The sequence below is a fragment of the Dipodomys ordii genome, unplaced genomic scaffold, assembly GCF_000151885.1.
Source record: "Dipodomys ordii isolate 6190 unplaced genomic scaffold, Dord_2.0 Scaffold187, whole genome shotgun sequence".
Lineage (NCBI taxonomy): Eukaryota > Metazoa > Chordata > Mammalia > Rodentia > Heteromyidae > Dipodomys > Dipodomys ordii.
Genome location: NW_012267403.1, coordinates 1,261,850 through 1,278,747, shown reverse-complemented (window position 1 = coordinate 1,278,747; position 16,898 = coordinate 1,261,850).

The window sequence follows — 16,898 nt, the reverse complement described above, 5'->3', positions numbered from 1 at the left end:
CCAGCAGGGTTTTTTTTTGTTTTCTGGTGGTTTATTGGAGGTAAGAGTCTCATGGGCCGGGTGCCAGTAGCTCATGCCTGTAATCCTAGCGATCTGAGGATCACGGTTCAAAGCCAGCCCATGCAGAAAAGTCCATGAGACTCTTATCTCCAATAAACCACCAGAAAACTGGAAGTAGTGCTGTGGCTCAAGTGGTAGAGCCATAGCCTTGAGCTGAAGAGCTGAGGGACAGCACCTAGGACTAGACTTCAAGCCCCACGACTGACCAAAAAAAAAAAAGAGTCTCATGGACTTCCTTGCGAGGGCTGGCTTTGAACTACGATCCTCAGATCTCAGCCTCCTGAGTAGCTAGGATTACAGGCGTGAGCCACCAGTACACAGCAGGGGACACTTAAATGAAGAATAATCAGGCCTTGAGCACTTAACCCTACCAACCACTTGGTGGGGCACTATTTCATTTTGTTTGTTTTTTTAAATCTGTTTTCTGTGAAACAAAATGTTCCACACTTATTGGTTTAATTCAACCACCATTTATGTTTATGCTTATGATTCTGAAGTTGGAACAGATCTGGTGAGGAATGTTTCATTTCTGTTGTCATATTTCTTCAGAAAGCTGGTTAGGGACTGGAGAATCCAATATGGCTGTTCTCTCATCTGGCACCTCATCTCAAGTGTCTGAACAGCTAGCTGGTCATCTATCACTCTTCTGTAATATTTATCTTCCAAAGCCACTCATAGTTCATATGGCATTTCTTGGGAGTATTCAGACATTTATACTTGGTAGCTGGCTTTCAAAAGGGTGAAAATATACTTGTTAGGTCCTTTGTGACCTAAAATTAGAAGTCATATGTGCACAATACTGCTGCAGTACTCATTCTGTTAATCAAAGCAAGTCACAAGGCTAATTTCAATTTGAAAAGTGAGAAAATAGATTTCTCTTCATGGGAGGAGCTGGATGCATTTCAGAGACAGTAAGAACTGCTGACATATGTCCAATCTGTCCCATTTTCTGACAACAACCTTGTGAGGAATGTGTTATGTGTGTTCACTTTTTACAGATAATAAAACTGAGGTTCAAGAAGAGGAAGTGCCAAGTGTTGATAGCTCATTCCTGTAATCCTAGCTACTGAGGAAGCTGAGATCTGAGTACTATAGTTCAAACTCAACCCAGGCAGGAAACTCCATGTGATGCTTTATCTCCAATTTACCACCAAAAAATGGCTGAAAGTAGAGTTGTGGTCCAAGTGGTAGAGCACTAGCCTTAAGTGAAAAAAGGTCAGGGACAGCACCCAGGCCCTGAGTTCTAGCCGCAAGATTGGCACAAAAAAAGGATGAGGGAGGAGTTACCAAACAACTTGGAAGGAACAGATTCAATATTCAGATCTCTTAAATAGACACTAAACTTTGTTTCTTTTGCCTAAGTGCAGTTCTGTTTGTTAAACTCAAGATCCAATTAGGGGATAATAAAAAAGAGAACAGAAAGAATTAAATGAGAGGAGCTGCTGGTGGGGAGAAATATAAGGAGAAAAATAATAGTAAGACAAGTGATTATATACTTAAGATGTTTTATGCTTCAAACACTGATGTTTGTATAAGTATGTGACATATGTGTATGTAATAGGGCTTGAACATAGAGCCAGGGTGCTCTCCCTTAGTTTTTTTTTCAAAAGCTTAGGTCTGGTGCTCCAATATGAGCCACACCTCTACTTCTGGGTTTTTACTGGTTAATTGGAGATAGTCTCAGATTTGTCTATCCATGCTAGTTTTGAGCTATGATCCTCAGATCTCAGTCTCCTGGGTAGCTAGGATTACAGGTGTGAGTCATTAGTATTTGCCTCACAATTCCTGTTTGATGCTTATACTGTACTGTTTGTACCATATATGTTAACATCCACTTATGATCAATGAGGCCCTGAGGAGGGAACTTACTTGTGTAAGTTAGAATCACAGTTATAACTAGAATCTATACCTTCAGATTTGGGATCAGTCAGTCTGTAGTCATCTTTACCTGCTCTACACAACTAGAATGAATTGTATGCATATTTTGTGTCATAGGTTACTGATTCTCTTACATTGGAGGTAAGAACTCCACTCCACATAAGATTAGGTAATTTCAACAGTTTTTCTCTTAAAGCCCTCAGCTCATTTTTTGTAGCAACTATCCACACTTTTTCTATAAATCAACATCTCCCAAGGTGAACACAGGGAAGGCTTAACTAGGCCAGAGGGCCAAGGCTCCTAACTTCATTACCAGCTGTTCAACGACAACTATGTATCTGCCTGTCATTGATTACTGTCTATAAAGGTACTTTGGTCAGTGAGTAAATATCAGTATCAATCCAATTCCAAAATGGAATTCCAGTTTTTAATCTGACCTTTCAGATCATTCAATTGGATGGCCTGGATATCTTCCATCCAATGGGATAACCCTTTCCTTTTTGGTCTAATATTATCAAAACCTGATGAAACACATACACTACAACACTACACTGGGCTAGCCCCAATTTAAACATTTCAGTCTTTTGGAGTAGATCACAAGTAGAAGCAATGAATCATAAACAAGATGGCCAATATGTTTCTGTGTTTTCGAGTTGTTTTGAGTTTTGCAACAGTTCATGGGACTTTCCCCAACATCTTCAGGAGTACCTCAAGGGCCAGACTTTGCTTTTCATATACATGCCATTTAAATTGCCTATAAACCAAGCAATCTCAGGGGAATGCTGTCATGAGGCTTTGTGTTAAAAATTCAAAGATCTTTTTTTGTGGGGGGGGGGTCCGGTCGTAGGGCCTGAACTCTGGGCCTGGGCACTGTCTCTCAGCTCTTCAGCTCAAGCTAGTGCTCTACCACTTGAGCCACAGCACCACTTCTGGCTTTTTTCTTTTTGCTTATGTGGTGCTGAGGAATTGAACTCAGGGCCTCAGGCATGCAAGGCAAGTGCTCTACCACTGAGCCACCTTCCCAGCCCCAAAATTTAAAGATCTTTTGACATTCCCCTGTCCAAATCAACGGTTTGTATTGGTTCATTTGAGAACTTCATACAAAAGCTTTGCTATTAGCCCACAGTTTGGAATCTAAAATGTCACAAAAACCTGTTATTCCCAAGAACCCATGTAATTTTATCTTGCTCCTTGGGACATGTAAATTTAAAAAAAATGGCCTATCTCAAGTCTGGCATGGGAATGTGGATTCCTCAAATTACTGAAGACCTGATAGGTAACTGTTGTAGATGGAGTCTGGCAGACTTTTCTTCCATGGCTAGCCTCAAATTGTGATCCTCTGAATCTCAGCCTCCTGAGTAGCTAGGATTACAGGCATGAGCTTAATCTGAGCCTTTAAAAGTGACACCTTGCAGCTATGTCAAGAAAGATGATTCAGCACTGCACTGATGTTAGCAAGTCAGTGTTCAGGATCAGGGCTGACCATAAGGAGGTCATTCACATATTGTAATATATTTTCATATTGTCAAGTATTTGTAACTGCAAATTCTATGAGTCTCTTGCTATGCTTTCACTAAATAGAGCAAATGGGCTTTTAAATCCTTGTGACAAGACTGTTCAACAATATTGTGTAGTCACTTAAGTATTAGGATCTTGCAATTTCAAATGTAAATAATATTTTTCCTCCATAAGGTTGCAAAAGAAAGCATCCTTTCAATCCAACACTAAAACTCATTCATGGTAGTTATTCCCCTCATTCACCAGACACTGTAGTTAGAAAGATTTAACTTTTTGGTATAATTGGGGTATATTACCTGAATCATCTCATTTATGGACCTCAAATCTGTATTCTACCATGTGGGGCTTTTTAACAAGTAATAATCTTGTATTTTAGGAAGGCTGGCAAGATTAAGTCCATGTTCTAAAAATATGCTTAGAAAAGAATCTGAATTCCTTTCATTTTTAGAGCGAGTTTCCCCTTCTGTTAATAGCACTTCAATGGGGACCAGTATAATGGCTCCATTAGCATTTCCAGCTTTACTTACTTTTCACAGACTTGGTGAGGCCATAACAAATCCACTTCAACCCCAAAATAAAGGTGGAGGGCATTCTCCAAAATTACCTTTTGGGGGAACTATTGCTTTCCAGGTAGCAAAGTTATTTGTGCATCAATTTACAAAGTAAATCTTATTGCAAGAACTAATTTATACAGAAAGCAATGTCTTCTTGATCCATTGGTATATATACAAAATGGAGTTCTATGCCTCTATCAGAAAAAAATGATATTTCCCCATTCCTAAAGAAATGGGAAGACCTGGAAAAAATATATTAAGCCAGCAAACCAGGCACAAAGCAATATAGGTTGAATGGTTTCCCTTATTTTATATAACTAGAATATGTCTATGATATTCTTAGCAGGGGATCGCAATTGCCCAATCGATGAGTACATTGTACCATATATAATGAAACATATCAAAATGCACTCCAAGAACTGGAAACAAGAAGTTCTTTTTATGTCCTGTATGCAGTTATTTCTATTTTTTCTCTCTGTTTTTGTTTTCTGTATGCTTTGTCTTGTATATAAGCTTTTCTGATCCATAGACAGGAAAGGGAATCACAGAAACAACAGGACAAAGGATGATTTAACACAACAATGATACTCACTAGACACTGTGTTGGAAATTAACTTTACAACTTGGAGGGGGGAAGGGAATGGTAAGTGGGAGAAAATGAGGGAGGGGTAACAGTGTTTAAAAGAAATTTACTCATTACCATTTGTAACTGAAAACCCCCTGTTCATCACCTTTACAATATAATATTAAAAAAGAAAAATGACACTATATTAAAGAATTTAAAAGTATTCAAACGAAAAGAAGGCAATATCTATTTCTAGTATTATTAAACCTTGTAAGAAATGTCAGCAAATTTTGAGAAGTCCAGTGCTGGTGGCTCATGCCTGTAATTCTAGCTACTAGAGAGCCTGAGATTGAGGATCATGATTTGAAGGCTGCCTGAGATTGTTATCTCCAATTAACCACCCGAACCTGGAAATGGAGTTGTGGCTTAAGCAGTAAAGCACCAGCCTTGACTGGAAAAAAAAAAAAAACAAGCGAGAGCCTAAGGCTCTGAGTTCCAGCCCTAGGACCAGCACAAAATGTTTTAATTAAATTTTAAAAGAGTGAATATAGAAAGCATTGTTTGATAAATAACTAAATTAATAAAAATATTCCTAGCAAAATTCTGTGTCATCAAGTTAGAAATAAGATAGTTAAGACTGAGAGAGATCAAGTGTCTTAGGTCTAATATGCTCCAAAATATACATAAAATAGTACTTGATACCAAATAGGTCCTCAATATCACTTCATTCCTTTTAGAATTGGAATTTGAAGGCTTGGGTATGAGTCTTGTCTTGCTCCAAGTCAATGAGTAGAGGAAGGAAACTGAGAAAGAAGCAAAGTCACAACTCAATAAGGAATCATGGATTGGAGGCTGGGCACCCATGGCTCACACCTGTAATTCTAGCCTTGCACACAAAAGCTCAGAGACAGTGCCGAGGCCCTAAATTCAAGCCCAGGATGGTCACATACACACACACACACACACACACACACACACACACACACACACGAGAAAGCATATGGGTTATTCATTTCTACTCAAGGGCCTTGCTCCCTTCGCAATGCACATTATTAGTGATTTCCCTGTTTGTCTGGCTTTGTTATCCACTATGAGGTGAGCTTCCAAAGAACAGAGCTTGTATCTCCAACTAATTAGTTTTTCACTGGGAGATATTGGTTCTGTAAGAGTATAAACAGGGTACCAAAAAAATATTCCAAAAAAGATCTGCCCCTCCTTATAGGTTTGCATCTGGCTTCCAGCTAGGCCAGATAAGACTGACATTGAAGACTGGAAAGTGAGAAATGGCAAAGGTCATTTAAACACCTCTGCCTCACTGACTGCCAAGCAGATTTTACCTAAATTAGGCTAAGGGTGGGCAATGGGAAATAGGAGGATATACCATCGTTCTCCGAGGATCATACTTACTTCTTTCTAGCTGCCTTGGTACAAATGAATGGAAAGAATCAGACACTTCTTCAGGAGGGGCAGAACTAGCATTAATTCAAGTGAATTATTCATTGTCACCTGGTAACAAGTGGTATTTCAATCCTCCGCTAATCCAGCCACACGTATTCCCTCCCCCTTATACTCATGGCTTTTCACACCCTGGCCTTTTCCCTTTTCCCCTCCCTCATGCCCTAGCTCCTATATCAGGCTTCATTATTTGTATATCAGGAAACTCATGTAATGAAAAACATATCCTTATTCTTATAGCTTACTCCCCTAAATTTTCCTTAGTTCTTCCTCAGTCTGTCATTTCCTGGAGGTCTGGCACATATGAAGACCATCAAACCTTCTGCCCTTATGAGATTAGGAGAGTCAAAGATATATGAGCCACAGTTACCATATCAACCTCTTTGCTTTCCTCTGATCTCTGGACTAATCAAAGCTAATTCACATACTTTGGTCTTGATTTTCCCTCTCCTGCTTCAATATATCAATTGTCCATCCTCTCTTTTCCAATCCCAAACTCTACTGTGACTATTTCTCACCTTATTTACAACTCAAATAATCCTTATCTTTAGGAAAAAGAAATAAAAGAGAAAAGGAAAGTAAAAGGTAAGGGAAAGGAAAGGAAAGAGGAGAAAAAGAAATCTCCATTAAGACTGTGTGTCTCTCACATGCTACCTACCCTCAGTCCTTCTGTCGTATAGGCAAACATACATATCTATGCCCACTACCTTCACTTTCTCATTCCCATCATCATCATCACTATAGTTTTTGCTGCCTCTTTATCCATGGACACACTTCAGAGATCTGAATTGATTTTCATACTGTGAAAGATAATGGACTTCAGTTGATCCTACTTGATTTGTGTATTTTTCTCTCGTTGAACCTCACTGCCTTCTTACAATGCTCCATACAGCACATCCTACATTAGCCATTTCATTTTATTCTCCATTGTATTTTCATAGACTCTTGCACTTCTGCCTTCTTCCTGCAGGTTGAACTTTCTTAGGATGCCAACTTCAGCTCTTTTTACATTTTACAATACATTTTCCAAGAAAAAGAATGAATCCTGTGGTTTTTAACAGCCTCTCAATAAAACAATCTTTATATCTGAATTTCTCTTCTAGATTCTGTCCCTCCTCTAGATAATAGAAGAATAACAACAGCTGGCATTTATTAAGAACTTACTGGGCTTGAACTCAGGGCCTGGGCACTGTCTCTGAACTTTTTCACTCAAGGCTGATATTCTGCCACTTGAACCACAATTCTGCTTCCTCAACTAGTACTAAACATGTTTTTTTTTTTTTTTTGTGGGGCCTGAACTCTGGGCCTGGGCACTTTCCCTCAGCTCTTCAGCTCAAGGCTAGCACTCTACCACTTGAGCCACAGCTCCATTTCCAACTTTTCTCTGCTTAGGAATCGAACCCAGGGAATGATGCATGCAAGGCAAGCACTCTACCACTGAGACACCTTCCCAGCCCCTAAACATGTGTTTTTCATAGACTCTCCACAAAAGTTTTATTGGGCCAGGAATTGCTCTTGTTATTCCTCATTTACTTATAGAGGAAATTGAAGCTTGATTAACATAATAAATTTGTCTAGTCCCACACTAGTAAGAGATGGGATTAGCATTTGAATTCAGGTACATTCAACCTCAGAATCTTTGTTTTCAAGCACTCTGTTCTGCAAAGTAGAAAACAAATACCAGGATGGCTAAGACACTAGTACAAAATCCTTCAAATGGAGAGCTTATTTCTCACCTGGACAGGCAGACTTGAGGGAGCAGCAATTTGCACTGGGAAAAAAATTGACATTTAGAACTGGAGAAAAAAATAAAGGACTTTCTAGGCTAAAGGAACAGCAAAAAATCAAAGCCAAGAGTCAGAAAAACACAGAGAACTCAAATTCCAAAAGAATTTGGAATTTAGTTCAAAAGATTTTTCTCTTAGCAGTATGGATGATAGATATGAAGGAGAGATTGAGGCAAAGTGATCATCTGAAAGGCTATTGCAAATGCCCTGGCAAAAGACAAAAATGTCTCAAACTAAACAAGTGCATGGAGATAATATGAGTTGGAGAGAAGGTAGCAAAAGGGCTCTTGGAAAAAGGAAATGAAGAAAATTGACAGCCATGATGCGTGAGAAGGCTTATTCTAGATTCAGAGTGTTCCTTCTCAGCTTCAGTACTACCACAATTAGTAGGTGCCAGAACACATATCTCAAAAAGGTCTTCCCACATGAGAGCAAGGCTGGATTAGGCAGTGTAGGGGAGGGAAGTCCAGGCCTGGGTGATACATGGAGTGAGAGATATTTTTTGCACATTTTCAGGAGTATCTTGATGTTGGGATAGGGAATGTCCTTCAGAAAAAGGATGGGAAGAAGGAACACCTAACTATTCTCATGGCCCTCATATAAGTAGTTTAAAGTCTGAACAGGGACACCTCCCTCCCTCGGCTGTTTCCTCCCAGTATCTGTTACCTAGGTAACTGGTAGACCTGGAAGCAGTCACCTTCCCCTCTACTATATCACATCCTGGGCCACCTCTGGTCACATGCCTCCCATCTGACCTTAGGAGGGTCCCAGACCCTGAGGTCACATCCAGATCCAGTGTGGCCACAACTTTCCCCCAGTTGGCCACACCTCTTCCTGTCCCTGGCCTAGATAAGTCCTGGGCCAGAGGTGGGCCCCCTCCCCCCTTTCCTTTTCAGCCATGCTTCTCCACCATGCATGGAGCGGGCAGCAGTTCGGTAAATAAACTTTTCTGGCCTGAATAGCCCGTGCTGTTCTTTCATCAGCTACCTAATGAAACCTACCTATTTAATATACCTTACAAGTAGCAGGACAGGATTTGGTGGTAAATGGAAGAAATTATAAACTATATACTTCTGAATTGTTTTCTTTTTCTTTTATTTTTTTTTACCTTGCTGGAGATGAAACCCAGGGCTTCCCATATGCTAGGCAAGTGCCTTACCACTAAATTACATCCATAGCCCTAAATTGTTTTAGCATTATTTTTGAGTATTTGTGTGCCAGTACTGAGGTTTAAACTTAGGGCCTCCCCACTTATGCTTAGCTTTTCCCTTTCAACATCTCCTCTTACAGTATTTTGTAAATTGGACATAAGAGTCCTGATTGGGCTAACTTGAAACCACGATCCTCAGATCTCAGCCTCTTGAGTAACTAGTATTATAGGCATGAGCCACTGGCACCTGCCAAACTGCATTATTTTTAACAAGTACATTTGGTTTGTTTGTTTTTTAATAAATAAAGCAATACTATGAATGTGACTGTAAATCCACTAAAATGACTAATATTAAAATGAATAATGACACCAAATATTGGTGAGAATATGAAACAACTAATATCCTTATGCATTGTTTGTGTGAATGTAAAATAATCATTTTAGGAAAAATATGAGTTTATTTAAAGTGAAGTAGTCACTCACATTATAACCTAGCACTATGACCCAGTAGTACATACCTCTGCTAAATAAGAGAAGGAACTTATATTTACAGTAAAATCTTACCTATGAATGTTTCATTAAAGCTCCAGTGTAGGTGCAACTCAAGGGTTCATCAATACAATAACAAATAAATTAGGTATGGCATATTCAAAGGAGCAAGCTATGCATGTGAAAACATGAACAAATCTTTAAAAAATATCCTGAACAAAGGAAACCATTATATGCTGTTTGATTCTATTTATATGATGTTCTAGGAAGAGGCAAAACTAATCTATAATGATAAATTATAACAGTATTTGTTTCTGGAGGATTGGGATGCTGAGGATTAATAGAGAAGAGGAATAAGGAAACTTTCTCTAAGGGTCACTATGTTGGGAATTTTCAAGATGACCCCTTTGCTTGGATGATTTGATGAGAGCTTACAGTGCTTAGCACAAAGTCACAATCATAGCTGTAATTTATTACATTTAAAGGGGAAACAGCAAAATCATCAAAGGGAAAAGATATATAGTAAAGTCTGGAAAAAATCAGGAAAATATTCTAAAGAGTCCTCTGTCAGGGGAATTACATAGGATGTAGTTAGTTACCCCACAAACTGTCCATGACAACACTGAAATATTGACTACCAGGAAGCTTTTCTTTGTGTGTGTGTGTGTGTGTGTGTGCCAGATTTGGGCTTAAACTCAGGGCCTGGGTGCTGTCCCAAAGCTATTTTGCCCTAGGCTAGTACTCTACCACTTGAGCCTCAGCTCTATTTCTAGCTTTTGGTGGTTAATTTGCAATAAGAGTTTCATGGACTTTCCCATTCATGGATGGCTTCAAACCATGATCCTTGTTTCTTAGTCTCATAAGTAACTAGACATGAACAACCAGGTCCAGGCTTCAGGAAGCTTATTAAAGACGCAGTATGCGGGACTGGGAAGGTGGCTCAGTGGTAGAGTGCTTGCCTTGCACTTTTTCTGCAGCAGAAAAAGCTGGAAATGGTGCTGTGACTCAAGTGGTAGAGCACTAGCCTTGAGCTGACGAGCTGAGGGACAGAGGGACAGAGTTCAGACCTCACAACATACAAAATAACAAACAAAACAAAACAAAGACTTAGTATGCATGATTTATTGAGCGCTTGTTACATAGCCAGTCTCTGCATAGGGTGTGCCAAAATGTCATATTTCCCAAAGCATAGGAAGTATAAAACATTAACCATATAATTTGTATAGATATTGAGTCATTCATACCATAAATGGTCGCAATCATTCCAATATTAAAGATAGATTCTATTCAAGAATTAGCCTCTAAGCAGGCTGTCAAAGTATAACAGTAAAGTTTGGAAGTGAACCCTTTTCTATATATTTCTATATTTTGATACAATTTGGGTTATGTATGCCAATGGATGCCTATGTCAAAATTCAGAGAACAGTGCATTTAAAATTTGTATATTTAATTGTATGTAAAACTTACCTCAATAACACTATTAGTGTCTGTACTAACATACATATAAATATTAATCAAATCCATTTTTAGGGATGAAATGTATTATTCTGTGCATCTTATTTTAAAATGCATCAATTATCAGGTTATTGATGTATGGATAGAAGAATAGATAAGGATAAATGATTAAATAAATCCAGCAAAATGCTAATTGTAGAATTTAAGTGGAGCACATGGGAGTTAACTATAAAATCCATATTTCATTGTAATTTTATAGTATTTTCTTTATAATTTCATAATAAAATAGTAGAGAAATAAAATATCTATGTGATGATGTTACTTCATTGGCTAAAAGCTTTAGTTTGCCTCCCAAATACAAGGCAATTTATAATCTAATCTCTCATGCAGTTATCATTGCTTTCACTGACTACAGTGGAATTGGCAATTTGCCAGGGAGAATAAGCTTTGGCTAATCATCCTTCTGCATCTTTGGGTCCAGGTGCTGTCAACCTTTCCTCTTTCTTTCTTTTTCTTGCTTGCTTGCTTTTTCATTCTTCCTTTTGTTTTTCTTCCTCCTTCTCCTCCTCCCCTTTCTGCCTCCCCCCTCTCCTCCTCCTCCTCCTCCTCCTTCATTTCCTTCTTCTTCCTTTTTTCCTTCTTCTTCCTTCTTCATCTTTGTGTGTTAGTGGCAACTCCCACCTGATCTTTCTAATCCATTTCATGACATGCTCTTGGTCTCTTCACAATTTGAGATCTGGCCCTGACACACTCATTTTGACATCTACATAGATGCTACCTTCTAAAAGCAGGTTTTTAGACCCCAGGGGTCCCATATTAGGTCTGTCCACTTGCCACTATAAGAGACATGGTGATGGGCAGAGAAAGGAGACTAGTTACATGGCAGCTGTGGGAAGACATTAGCTTCAGGTTAAATAGGGAGAATTAGGTGTAGGGAATGATAAGGGTATGTGTAATTAAAATAGTACCATATTGCAGGTGTGATATGGTTGACCATTAGCTCAATCCGTGTCCCTGGAGGAGTTCCAGAGAAGTAATTAGTTTATTACTAGAACAGAACAAGAACAAGGTGATCCTCTGAAGTTTTGGCTGTTCGCTTTCAAATTATGAGAAAAAGATACTGCTTGTCTGAGGGGGCAGTTGGCCTTCCACACAAGGTTATTTATTGGTTAATATATTCTTTCTTGGTGATGCAAAGTTGATTGGGGGGCTGGTAGTTAATTTATAGGACCTAGTAAAAGCCTCTTTCTAAAAAGCTTGCACTGGGGCTTGAACTCAGATCCTGGATGCTGTTCCTTAGCTTTTTCACTCAAGGCTAGTGCTCTAACACTAGAACTACACCTCTATTTTCAATTCTGGCTTTTTGATGGCAAATTGGAGCTCAGGGTCTCATTAACTTTTCTGCTTGGGCTGGCTTTGAACAGTTATCCTTAGATCGCAACCCCTAAGTAGTTAGGATTACAAGCATGAGTCATCTCTGAAAGATAATAAGTAGTTTTGACAATTTGTTGATTAATATTCCTTTTTGAAAAAAATAAAAATGAGTATTTTTTTAAAGTAAGAGTAAATGCTTTTATCTCATTCAGATTCTACTATAGAGAATTTAGTTCTCTAGAATATGCTGGATCTTAATTCTCTCCTGATTTTTATCCCAAGAACTCAAAGAATGTGGCTATGATTATATAAAACTATTGAAATGAAAAAAGAAAGAGTCTAAATTACCTTCCATGCTTAAAAAACAGACCACACTTTTACCATATGCAATACTTTTTACCAGAAGTTGCATGTTAGCGTCTATGAAACTACTGAGTTTAACTTCTTAATCTCTCCGCCGTCCAACAGCTCACTAAATCTGTCTGTTAAACTCAACTTGCTCCATGTGCAGCACTTAGCATAGCTGAGAATGGCTTTTCCATGAAGTGTTACTACCGAGCTTTTTTTTCTTCTGGCACCAGGAGAGAGATCAAAATATACCTATAGGCTCAAAAGATAAAATACGTTATGAACTTCAGCAATCCAAGAAACAATGGGTGATGTGTAATAAAAACTGAAATGTGTAGACACTGGAGTAAATCAGATTTCACAAGTTCATCTGGAAACTACTAGAGAGTCAGCAATCCTTTCACAGTTGAGGTTAACAGTTTCAGACAATTATTACAGCTATTATATCATATTATATCCCCACAAGCACTTGACCAACTAAACTCTTTGCAAGTTAAAAAAAAACAAAAAACAAGCGTACTGGAGTTTGAACTCAGGGCCTGAATCTGTTCCTTGGCTTTTTCACTCAAGGCTAGTGCTCTAACACTTGAACTACACCTCTACTTTTACTTCTGGCTTTTTGCTGGCAAATTGGAGATCAAGGTCTCATGGACTTTTTTGCCTGGGCTGGCTTTGAACAGTTAGATCCCAGCCCCTAAATAGTTAGGATTACAAGCATGAGCCGCAGGTGCCAGGCAAAAGCATCTTCTAAATTGCCTCTTACTCTCCCTGCTTGTGATAGAGTATATGTATTAGATTTTCCCATTAGAGTTCAATACAACCAGTATGGTATGACAGTTCAAATTGATTCTTTCTTTTCCATACCTCACTTCACTCTTGGCCTCTTGTGCTTAAAATATTATAATTTCATCATCTCCAGGGAAATAGAATCAGTAGTGATTATCTCCAGATCCTCATGCTTAAGTGACTCCAGGAATTCATCATCATCCTAGCTGCATAACCATATTGCCCACCAGGAGGCATCTAGGTTCCATGTATAAGACAGAATAAATGCTCACATATCAGGCATATTTTTTTTCCAAAAGGAAAAAGAAACAGATCCACATATATGGCAATATCTGGGTCAGAATGAAAAGGCTGCCTAGGGAGCTGCTCATGTGCTTTGAAGGAAGATACAAAGAGGTTTACTTCTGAAATAATAAAAAGTGGGATTGAGCTAAACTAAAATATGTAGAATCTCTGTACCTATCCTAAACATAGGGACAATAGGTGAGCTTTAGGGCTCCTTTTTCTCAAATAAGCTTTTCATCTTACTGTTTGTATCATGTTAAATTTTTACCATTTTAAAGGGGAAGGCAGTGTTTTGTTTTGTGGTGTGTGTGTGTGTGTGTGTGTGTGCGCGCGCGTGTGCTGGTCCCAGGTCTTGAACTCAGGGTCTAGGTGCTGTCCTTGAGCTCTTGTGCTCAAGGCTAGAGCCCTATCACCTGAGCCATTGCTCCACTTCTAGCTTTGGTAGTTAAATGGAGACAAGAATATCATAACTTTCCTGCCTAACCTGGTTTTGAACCAAGATCCTCAGATCTCAGCTTTGTAAGTAGCCAGGCTTAAGGCATGAGCCACTGGCATCTAGTTCAGGGGGCAGTTTTTGATATTTAGCCAATTTTAGGTCTCCCAGGTTTTATAACTTGGAATTTAAATAGAGGAAAGCTTAACTTCTTTGATAATCTCTTCCCTTGTCCAACTTCCAAGTCTAACCTTTTTATATTTGATAAAAATAATATAATTACCTGCGGGGAGCCGGCGCGAACGCCATTACAAGGCGCCGCCCACTTCCTTGCAACTCCATATTAGGCAGTGCTTGGCGGGACGGTGGGTCCTGGGCTTTGCGCATGCACGAGCCACGTAGAGTCCCCAGCCAATCCCGTGGCACCTGGTGACGGTGAAAGGCAGACGACCAATGGGAAAACGACACGTGTTCCTATTCCCTATATAAGTGGCCATGTTTTTGTGCGTTCTCTCGCGCTCAAGCTCTCCTACAAACAAGAAGGCTCTCCAATAAAGCGTGATCTGAGAAGACTCCTGGTGTGGTGGTCGTTCTTCCTCGCTGGCTGAGAAGGCATTCGCGGCAATTACCCTTTCTTCTCACATAGCTTTCCTGTAATCACAGGTAACTTGGAGAACTTTAGCTTGGTACCGTCTAGAGAAGTGTCCATGATTTGAGACAGGGATACTCTGGGGACATGAAAACAAGGAACCATTGCAACATGAGGAGCCTTAGTGCCTGGGTAGGAGATGATTAATAGAGGTGATTGAGGAAAGGAGGAGGGTATAATATGGACTCACTGAAAGTTAAAGCAGAAGTGATTTTTTTTTTTGCTCAGTTGTGGGGCTTGGAATCTGAGCCTAGATGCTATCCCTCAGCTCTTCAGCTCAAGACAAGCACTGTACCACTGGAGCCACAGTGCCACTTCTGCGAAACTTTTGATTACATTAGTGGTCTTTTCTTCTATTATAAAGGGTAATCCCCATCACCAAAGGAACACTGCAGATAAAAAGAATTTTTACGGGGCTGGGAAGGTGGCTCAGTGGTAGAGCGCATGCCTTGCATGCCAGAGGCCCTGGGTTCGATTCCTCAGTACCACATAAGCAAAAAGAAAAAAGCCGGAAGTGGTGCTGTGGCTCAAGTGGTAGAGTGCTAGCCTTGAGCTGAAGAGCTGAGGGACAGTGCCCAGGCCCAGAGTTCAGGCCCCATGACCGGACCCAAAAAAAAAAAAAAAGAATTTTTACACACTTATTTGTCTAAAAATATTTTGGTAATAAATAGAACAAATGTTTTGCTGTAAATAAAAAGTAAAAAATTCTAATTTATAGCTAGCTAGTAGCCTTTTAGCCTTTAAATCATATATGCCAGCAAATAATTCTCTAAGACACCTATTTATATTGCAATAAAAGATTCTTGCATACAAATTACCAGCTTCTCTGGGACACAGCAAAGGCAGTACTCAGAGAAAAAATTTATAGCTCTGAGTCTCTATATCAACAAATTAGAGAAATCTCAAACCAACAATTTAATGATATACCTGAAGCTCCTTGAAAAAGAGCAACAAGCCAAACCCCAATCCAGTAGATGTAAACAAATGATTAAAATTAAATAGAAATTAAATGAAGTAGAGTCCAAAAAACTATAGAACGAATCAACAAAACAAAGGGTTGGTTCTTAGGAAGAAAATATTAACAAAATTAACAGCCCCTTAGCAAATCTTACAAAAAAAGAGAACACACCAAATAAACAAAATCAGAGATGAGAATGGAAACATCACCACAGAAACAACCAAGATTGAGAATATTATAAGGGAATAGTTCTCAACCTTTATGCTAACAAATTTGAGAATTTGGAAGAAATGGAAGAATTTCTTGCAAATATTGATATGATCAAATTAAACCAAGATTTAAACCCACTAAACAAACATATCAAGCATTGAAATAGAAACAACAATAAGAAACCTCCCATCTAAGAAAATCCCAGAACCAGATGGATTTACAGCGGAATTCTACAAGGCCTTCAAAGCAGAACTCACACCAATATTCCTCCAACTCTTCAATAAAATTGAAAGTGAATGTTCACTACCAAACTCTTTCTATGAAGCCATCATAACCCTCATCCAGACAGGGTCTCATCAAAGAAAGAGAACTATAGACCCATTTCTTTAATGAACATCAATACAAAACTTCTCAACACAATTCTGGCCAATTGACTTCAACAATTCATCAAAAAAATCATACACTATGATCAAACAGGATTCATTTCAAGGATGCAAAACTGGTTCAATATATGCAAATAAATTAATATAATTAATCACATCAAGAAGAGCAAGGATGGGGCTGGGAAGGTGGCTCAGTGGTAGAGCGCTTGCCTTGCATGCCTGAGGCCCTGGGTTCCATTCCTGAGCCTACATAAGCAGAAAGAAAAAAGCCGGAAGTGGTGCTGTGGTTCAAGTGGTAGAGCGCTAGCCTTGAGCTAAAGAGCTGAGGGACAGCGCCCAGGCCCAGAGTTCAGGCCCCATGACCAACCCCCCCCCCCAAAAAAAAGAAGAGCAAGGAAAGAAGAGCAAGGATAAGAACCACATGATTATCTGCAGAAAAAGCATTTGACAAGATCCAACATCCCTTCATGCTGAAAGCACTGGAAAAACTGGGAATCCATGGAACACTCCTCAATATAATAAAGGCTGTGTATGACAAACTTACAGCCAGCATTGAACTTA